This window comes from Felis catus, chromosome F1 (genome assembly GCF_018350175.1).
Source record: "Felis catus isolate Fca126 chromosome F1, F.catus_Fca126_mat1.0, whole genome shotgun sequence".
Classification (NCBI taxonomy): Eukaryota; Metazoa; Chordata; class Mammalia; order Carnivora; family Felidae; genus Felis; species Felis catus.
In genome coordinates this window covers 29,679,308-29,686,906 of record NC_058384.1, presented here as the reverse complement: position 1 = coordinate 29,686,906, position 7,599 = coordinate 29,679,308, and the positions used below count along the sequence as shown (strand labels likewise).

General features: G+C 49.2%; 1 long non-coding RNA gene across 1 annotated transcript; it reads right to left on the bottom strand.

Moving 5' to 3' along the window:
* Positions 1-682: 682 nt before the first annotated feature.
* Positions 683-4,804, bottom strand: LOC109497058. The gene is made up of 3 exons (XR_002739247.2): positions 4,511-4,804; positions 3,503-3,688; positions 683-1,907 (listed from the first exon to the last, which is right to left on the bottom strand). It is a non-coding gene; the product is annotated as an uncharacterized LOC109497058 (long non-coding RNA).
* Positions 4,805-7,599: the final 2,795 nt, after the last annotated feature.

The following is a 7,599-nucleotide window of genomic DNA, read 5'->3' as shown; positions in this document are numbered from 1 at the left end:
TGGAGAAGTTAATCCCCCCGTGAAGTTTAAGTGGGGAATCACTTTTGACCATGCCTAGTACGGTACCTACAGAGCGCCGGGCGCTCGGTATGGCTCTGTGCATGGCCAAGGGGTTGGAAGCGAGAAGGAAAGACTCTGCTATCCCTTACAGGAGAGGAAACAAAAAGAAATATTACCTTGAAGCGACACCACAGCTTGGTAACCCCCATCCAAGCCCTATGGCACTAGGCTTTCTGCTAATTTCTGGGGCCTCACGTCCCCAAGGGACTCTCAGTGAGTGGTGTAGAGACGGGAACGCTGTTCTCTGGCTTCCTCGTTTGAAGATGGGGCCCTGACAGGGACTCCCCGTAGCTTAGCCTTTCAAACCCCGTTGCGCACACACAAGGGTTAGCTCCCCTCCTCCCGAAAGCCCCTTCCCACTCCTGGACCTCCCTGACCACTCATGAGACAGGCACCATTCCGAGGCCAGAGAAGGGAGGCGGGGGGGAAAGGCTCCCCCGGAGGGCTGAAGGGCAGCTGTTTATATTATAATTAAGGTTTTACAGCATAAACTGAAATGTAGCTTGACTATTCCAACAAGGCGCTGGAGGTAATTACCACTGCTAGAGGCGTTCTCCACTGCCAATTATTTCACTCCCTAATTGAATGACTTAGGCCGCAGTGGAGAGGGGCAGGGAAAGGATTTTGCTTTCAAACATGGATGTTCCTTCAGAAGCCTCAGAGCAGCTCAAAGCTTAGCGCACTCTCAGTCCCAGCCCTTCCCCAAGCCCTCTCCCAGGGGTGTGGTGTGGAGGGGAAGAACTCGAGTCTCGAAGTTCCATCACTTACTGGCTTGGGCACATCACTTCAACTCCCCGAGTCTGTCCCCTCGTCTATAAAATGGGTCTGACTGAACTACAGACGTCGTAACCCTGTTGTGTGAGTTAAACGAACGATCATGACCCTGGCACACAGAGAATGTTGAGTAATTCTGGCCTAAGGAAACAGCAACCGACAGCGAGCGTGGCCATGGGGGAGCGGGTGCTTTTTTCTTCCCTGAACAGTTGGGGAAATTGAGGCAGAAAGCACACTTCGGTCCCATGTGAAATAGCTTGGTAAGTGAGGGCCGGGGCCAGAGAGAAAGTGGGCCCCCCCCTTGAAAGAAAAGGAGTGATCTCCTTTGAGTTGGGGTGGACGTGGCTCCTCCTAAGAAGGCTGGACAGACCCCCAAGGTATCCTGCTCCCGGAGGTTCTCTGCTCTCCCTTCCCCATCTCCACACAAAGCGCCCAGCACTGTGCACAGTACCCTGGTTGCCCCCCTGCCCCCGGTCCCCAGGCAAGCCCACGATTAATACCCCCATGCATTTGCACGGAGCTTTCTACGTCTAACATTTTATTCTACTTTCTGCACATCATCTTCGAGCCTCACAACCACCAGGAGACCCTGGTTTACAAATGAGGAAATGGAAGCCAAGAGAGATTAAGTAAAGAGCGTGAACTCAGTCGATGACTAAAACACAGGTCAGCCTCCACACGGAGGGGCCGGTTCTGTTCCTAGGGTTAACCACACACTCCCTCCCCAAGGTCCAAAATGTGGTTTACAATGCAGGTTCCAGGACCACTTCCCAGGGATTTCCATCCCCTGAGTCTAAGAGAGAGTCCAGGGATCTGAAGGTTAGAAAGTCCCACGATTTTCTGATTTCGGTGGTTCAAAGACCACATCGTGAGAGGTACTGGACTAAGAGAAAGTAGGATGGGCAACAGACGCCTCTGAAATACCACCTGTGCGACCTCAGCAGCCAGGGTTTGACTTCAAGTTTCTCGACTGTTAGTTTCCTTAAATGCAAATGAAGATAATAATATTTACCTCCAAGGGATTTTTGTGACAATTCAATGACATAACGCAGGTGAGGTGCTGCACGTAGTGCCTAGCAAGGAGAAAATGCTCAGTAAGGTTAGGAATTATTGGCATTATTGCTGTTGTTGTCTCCACACCGAAATACAGCCCAGCCCTGTGTTAGGGATAAGTTCCTATTGCTAATACCTTATCATTCAGAGTCATTAAATCTATAAAAAAAAAAAATTGGGATATGAAAGAGACACAAATAGGATTTGATAAACAAGTCATTTTTTAATAAGAGTGACTCATTTAGCTGCCTTGGGGTGGGGGTGTTGGTAGATAAGCAACGGTCTGTTCTCTAATTAGCAGCCACTGACTAACAGGAGGAAAGGGACACAGTTGGTGGGTATGCCAAGGGGGGCTTCTTGAGAACTGGCTTTAAGTTGATGTGATCGGTACAAAACAAACAAACAAAAATCATTAGCAGACAGCAGTGATGTAGACAAGGATGTTAGAGCCCATGCCCAGTTTCTTTCTGACTCGTCTACCCTCCCAGCGCTTGGGCAATCGTGTCCAAACCCAAGCCAGCCTCCAACAGGTCTCCTGGCTGGGTGGAGGGAGACTCTGGCCTCTTCCTGGAAAAAGCCTGCCCTGAGGCGGCCTTAGGACTGTTTCCCTGGTCTCCCTGGGGGAAAGGAAGGGCAAATATCAGAAGAAAGTAAAACAAAAATTATGCTCTGGAGACGGCCTACAGACGATCTGTGATGGGACCTCTCTCATTCTCTCTCTGTCTCTCTGTCTCTCTCTCTCTCCTCCCTTTAGAATTCAGCAGAGGCTCCCAGTGAAGTACGAAGTAACTGCTAATGTCTAGGGTTGGTGGCCCGGACTTAGAGAGCCTCCTAGAAGTTTGTCATTTCACCCAGGCCACCTCTCTCTCCTACTCGATTGTTGCCAAATAGACACAGGAAACCAAAGTTCTGATTAGGGAAGGCCCACAGACACTCTTGGGTGCATTCTGGCATCGTGGGGAATGTGTTCCGAGAGGGGAACTTTAACATTTCCACATCTAGTTGCGCGGGAGCAGGTGTCCCTCAAGGACAAAGTGAGGGGAGTCATGCTTTGGCCCTTCGTGGAGAAACTGCAATCCCACAGTGCATTTCGGGGTGAGAGCAAACTCCTCCAGCGAGCTGCCTCATGTTTAAGCCATGCGGTCAGCTAACTGCACAGTGGGAATTGGCAGACCCTGACCCCGCCCCCATCCTCTCCCCTTGAGCAAGTATTTCTTTTTTCTTTTTTAAATCTATTGTCAAATTGGCTAACATACAGTGTGTAAAGTGTGTTTTTGTTTTTGGGTGGGTAGATTCCCGTGGTTCATCGCTTACATACAACACCCAGTATGGAGCAAGTATTTCTGTCTCCGATGTTCCCCTTCGGGCCCAACAGATTCATCTCTAGGCTTCCTCTCTGACCCAAGCCCCTGACATCCCCCACGGGCACAGCCCACAGTGGGGAACCAGCCTGCAGAAACAGGGAACATAGGCCAGTCCTATTCTTTATCTCTAGAAAGCTCCCGGTTTAATCTTCCCTCCTTAGTCCTTGATCAGCTGTCCTTCATGACTTTCATTTGTCGCTGTCACATGCTCCCTGTGCCTTTTTTTTTTTTTTTTTTTTTTTTTTTTTTACCTCTGACTCGCATGCAATCCAACTCAGTGCTGGGCAAGCATTGGGCTCCATCCATGCCTGAGGAGTGACCGACGAATGCACGAACGACACAAAGTGGCCCGGGGGAGATCCCCCTGCGGGTGAGGGAAGCAGGCACGTCAGTTCCAGCCCTCCTTTCCCCTAAGGAAGTCCAGAAGGAAACAGACACTGCAGAGAAAACACTGACTGTTAATCTTTTACTCAAAGCCCAGCACCACCGTAACGTTCCTTGTTTGTGCTAACTGTTGCCAGTAACTGGTAAAATCACATATTTGCCTGGAAATCTGCTGCCTGTTACATAAAAACATTCAAGACTACCTCCATGTTTCAGTCTTGATTTTCCCTCCCTCTTCCTGTATCTATACTCTCCTTCCCTCACACACCCAAACAACTTACCCAACCACAGGCGCCTCGATACCCTGGGTAGACATCTTGCCCTTCCCCACCCTTCCCAGCCACTCCTTCCCCAGCTCATCCCCCCAGGGCTGCAGGCAGGTGAGGCCACAGTTCCTGGGGCCATTCAGATCTCATTCCTCTCCTAGGAGGTGAAATTACCAAGAACAGAAAATGTATACATGGATACTGCTGGGGACATGTGGCTTTGGACAAGACAAGGGCATGCGGGAGAGGAGGTTAGCCAGATCACTCAAAGCCAAGAGCCGGGGAGAGGTTGCTGCCGATGGAGAATTCCATTTGTTTTAATTTGGGAAAGCAATTGGGAAAAATAAGACATTAGTACTCAGCGTCCCTCAAGGAGGAGCGGCTTCCCCATAGGTTTGTAGTGCTCCTAATGAATGGTCACCCTCCAAAGTTGAAGCATCAAAGTTGCATGCAGGCACCAAGAAACTGCTGGGCTCATGAAGTTGGCCTGACAGTTCCTCAACGTCAGGCACTTTCCCTGGGTGACCCAGGGGCCAATGTCTCGTGATCCCCTCTAAGCTTTCCCCTGATCCCTGGGCAGCCTCTGACACAGTATACACTCAGACTAACCTTGAAGCACATTCTTTATTTGGTTTCCAGGGATCGCAAGCTCCTGGCGTTCTTCCTACATCCCAGGATACTCCTTTGCTGGGTCTTCCTCTTCTTCCTAATGCCTAATAGATGGAGTAAGCCTGAGTTCAGTCCTTGAACCTCTTCTCTATCACACTAACTCTCTTTGTCATCGCTGTCACTTAGACTTAAATATTGGTTGAATCATAAGAAACATCTGATATTCAATCTTTTCATCTACGAAGTGGCTATTTCAACGATTTCACCTAATTCTATGTCTGCGCTACTCCCAAATCCATGTCCCCACCCCCTGACCTCCTTGAGACGCAGACTCATGTATCCAACGGTCTCCACTGCGGTGTCTGGTCGGCATCTCCAAACGAACCAGAGCAGTTCAGGGCAGGAATCTAGGCTTCCCTGTCACGTGTGTTCTCTCCCGGTCTCCCCCGTCTCTGCTCAGGACAATTTCATTCTTCCAGTTGCACAGAGCAAAACCCCGCAGTCCTCCTTGCTTCTTCTCTCTCTCTCTGTCTCTCTCTCCTGCACTGCAGAAGGCAGTCCAGTTAACGCTAGCACCCTTCTCACCTCTCCCCCCCACTCCGATCCTCCTGGAGCTGTCACCCAGATTACTGTAACAGAGTCCCTACTGGCTCTTGCTTTGCCTCTTGGACCCTCTATAATCTATTCTCTATATAGCAGTCACCGTGGTCTTTCCAAATTGTTAGTCATCTCATGCCAGTCTCCCCTCCCCAAGCCAGTGTCTTCTGATAACACCCAGAACACAATCTAAACCCCTTGCCCCATTGACTCTCTGCCCCCCACCTGTGTCTGCCATCATTGTCTTCATCACCAGGTACATGTCTTCGTGCACCAGGGCCTTCATATGTCCTATTTCCTCTGCTTGAAGGCCCTCCCTCTGCTCGTTCCCATCTCTATTCAGATATCTCCCCTTACGGAAAGGCTTTCCCAGACCATCCCATCCTCAAGTAATATTTCTCCCTTCACCCTGCCTCATTTCATATCCTTACCGTACGATCGCCCAGTATGTAACCGTGTGTGCGCTTACTGTCTTTCTTCCAACTAGAATCTAAATTCTTTGAGGGCAAGGATTTTTGCTGGTTTGGCCAGTGCCCTTTCTTAGTGTCTGGAACATAGTAGACACTCAATAAATATTTGTTCAGTTAATGAATGAACTGATGAATGAATGGACAAGGTCTTTAGCTCTACATCCTGTGAGAGCCCATCAGGACTTGGTGATCGACAAGCCAGACCCACAGTTTAATAATGAGAGGGAGCTAGGATTGTGCTTCTGTGTGAGCTTATTGTTTTGGGGACATTTTCCTTAAGTGTAATAACTTCAACTTCCTTTTCCCACCAGGTTGGAGGATCCCAGAGCAAGGGGCCAATTTCCCTCTTTCCATGCTGTCTATCCAAAACATTAAGACTTTGCTCTTCATGCACCAACTATGGCAACTTTGATGCTTGCTATTACGACCACACACACACACACACACACACACACACACGCCAATAGTAATAAAAGTTAATAAAAGTAATAAAAGTTAAACTTTTATTAAGATCTTACAAAGCACCAAGCACGATTCTAAACTCTTACGTAGAGTATCTCATCTAGATGACTTAACAACTCTGTGAAGCAGGTACGAATCTCATCTCCACATTCAGATGGGGAAACTGAGGTACAAAAGGGATTAAGTAGCTTCAAAGTTTACATGGCTGGTAAGAGAAAAGGCCAAATATCTCTGAGATTTTTAAATGTTTCAGTAAAGGTCTCCCAGGAGTTCCTACCCATCGAACGTCTGGCCCCCTCACCCTCACTCTTGTCAAGATTTAGCCCAGCTTGCTTAAAGCTTTGAAGAATACCATGAGGACAAGGGCAACAAACGTTAGGGACATCCTAAGTAGCAGTGAGGAAGGTCCTGGACCCCCATGCCCACTAAGGGAATGTGATTGCACCCAAAGTGTCATCAAGTCAGTGACCCCTCATTCACCCTGTGAGGGCCCTCTGCCTCCCTCATTGTGGACGCTCTCTCCTAGCCTGGTTTCAGGGCTGTGTCTGCCTCACATCCTCAAGTGAACAACCAAGTCTATGCAGCAACTGATTTAGTCCCTGGCCCCACTTGTTAGCTCAGCTCCATCTGGTAAACGGAGTCCTGATGCCCTAGGTCCTCAACCCTTTCGCCTGCCAGGTAGCACCTAAAGACATGTGCCTTCTGAAAAAAATCACAGCATCTACTCTGCCAAGAAATGGAGACACCCCCGCCCCCCAAGGCCTACGTGTTGATGGCCACCTCCTGCTATGCTGGCAGTGGTCCAAACAGGCTGCCTGGAGGCCTGCTGCTTTTCTCGAGGGAAGAACTGACAGGAGACATTGGGGCCCTGCTCCCAGCAGGCCTCTGCCCCCTCCAGGCAGTGCCAGACCAGAGAAGAAGGAGTAGGGGAAGGGGAGGGATGTCTCTCCAAGTAAGTGAGCAAGTAAAAAGATAAATGGAACCAATTTCAAAAGGAGTTACAGGGCATCTGGGGAAGCAAGACTCCTGGGTTATAGTTAAGGCTCTGAAGCATCAATAATATGCTTTACATCCATCTCACCCTTCTTTTGGACTCATCAAATGCTTTCAGGGGTAACCCCCAGGTCCCCTCCTCACAGCTAGACAGGACTCACCTTTCACAGCACCAGAAACAAAGGCTGCAGATACTCAAATATAATGTGCAAAGACTGCTAGTCTAAATGTTAATACAGACAGATTTGAAGGCAGACCTGTAGTGCGGGTCTCCCAGAGAACATGTGGATAAAATGAAGACAAGGGCTAGGAGACAGAAAACACTAGTTTAAGAAATCTCAGGCCTTGGGGCACCTGGGTGGCTCAGCCAATTGAGCATTCACCTCTTGATTTTGGCTCAGGTCCAGAGCTCACGGGTTCATGGGACGGAGCCCCACATCAAGCTCAGACCCTGCTTGGGATCCTCTCTCTCGCTCTGTCTCTGCCCCTCCTTCTCTCTCTCTTTCTCAAAATAAACAAACATGAAACAAATTAAAACAAAAAAGAAATCTCAAGCCTCTCCCCAGT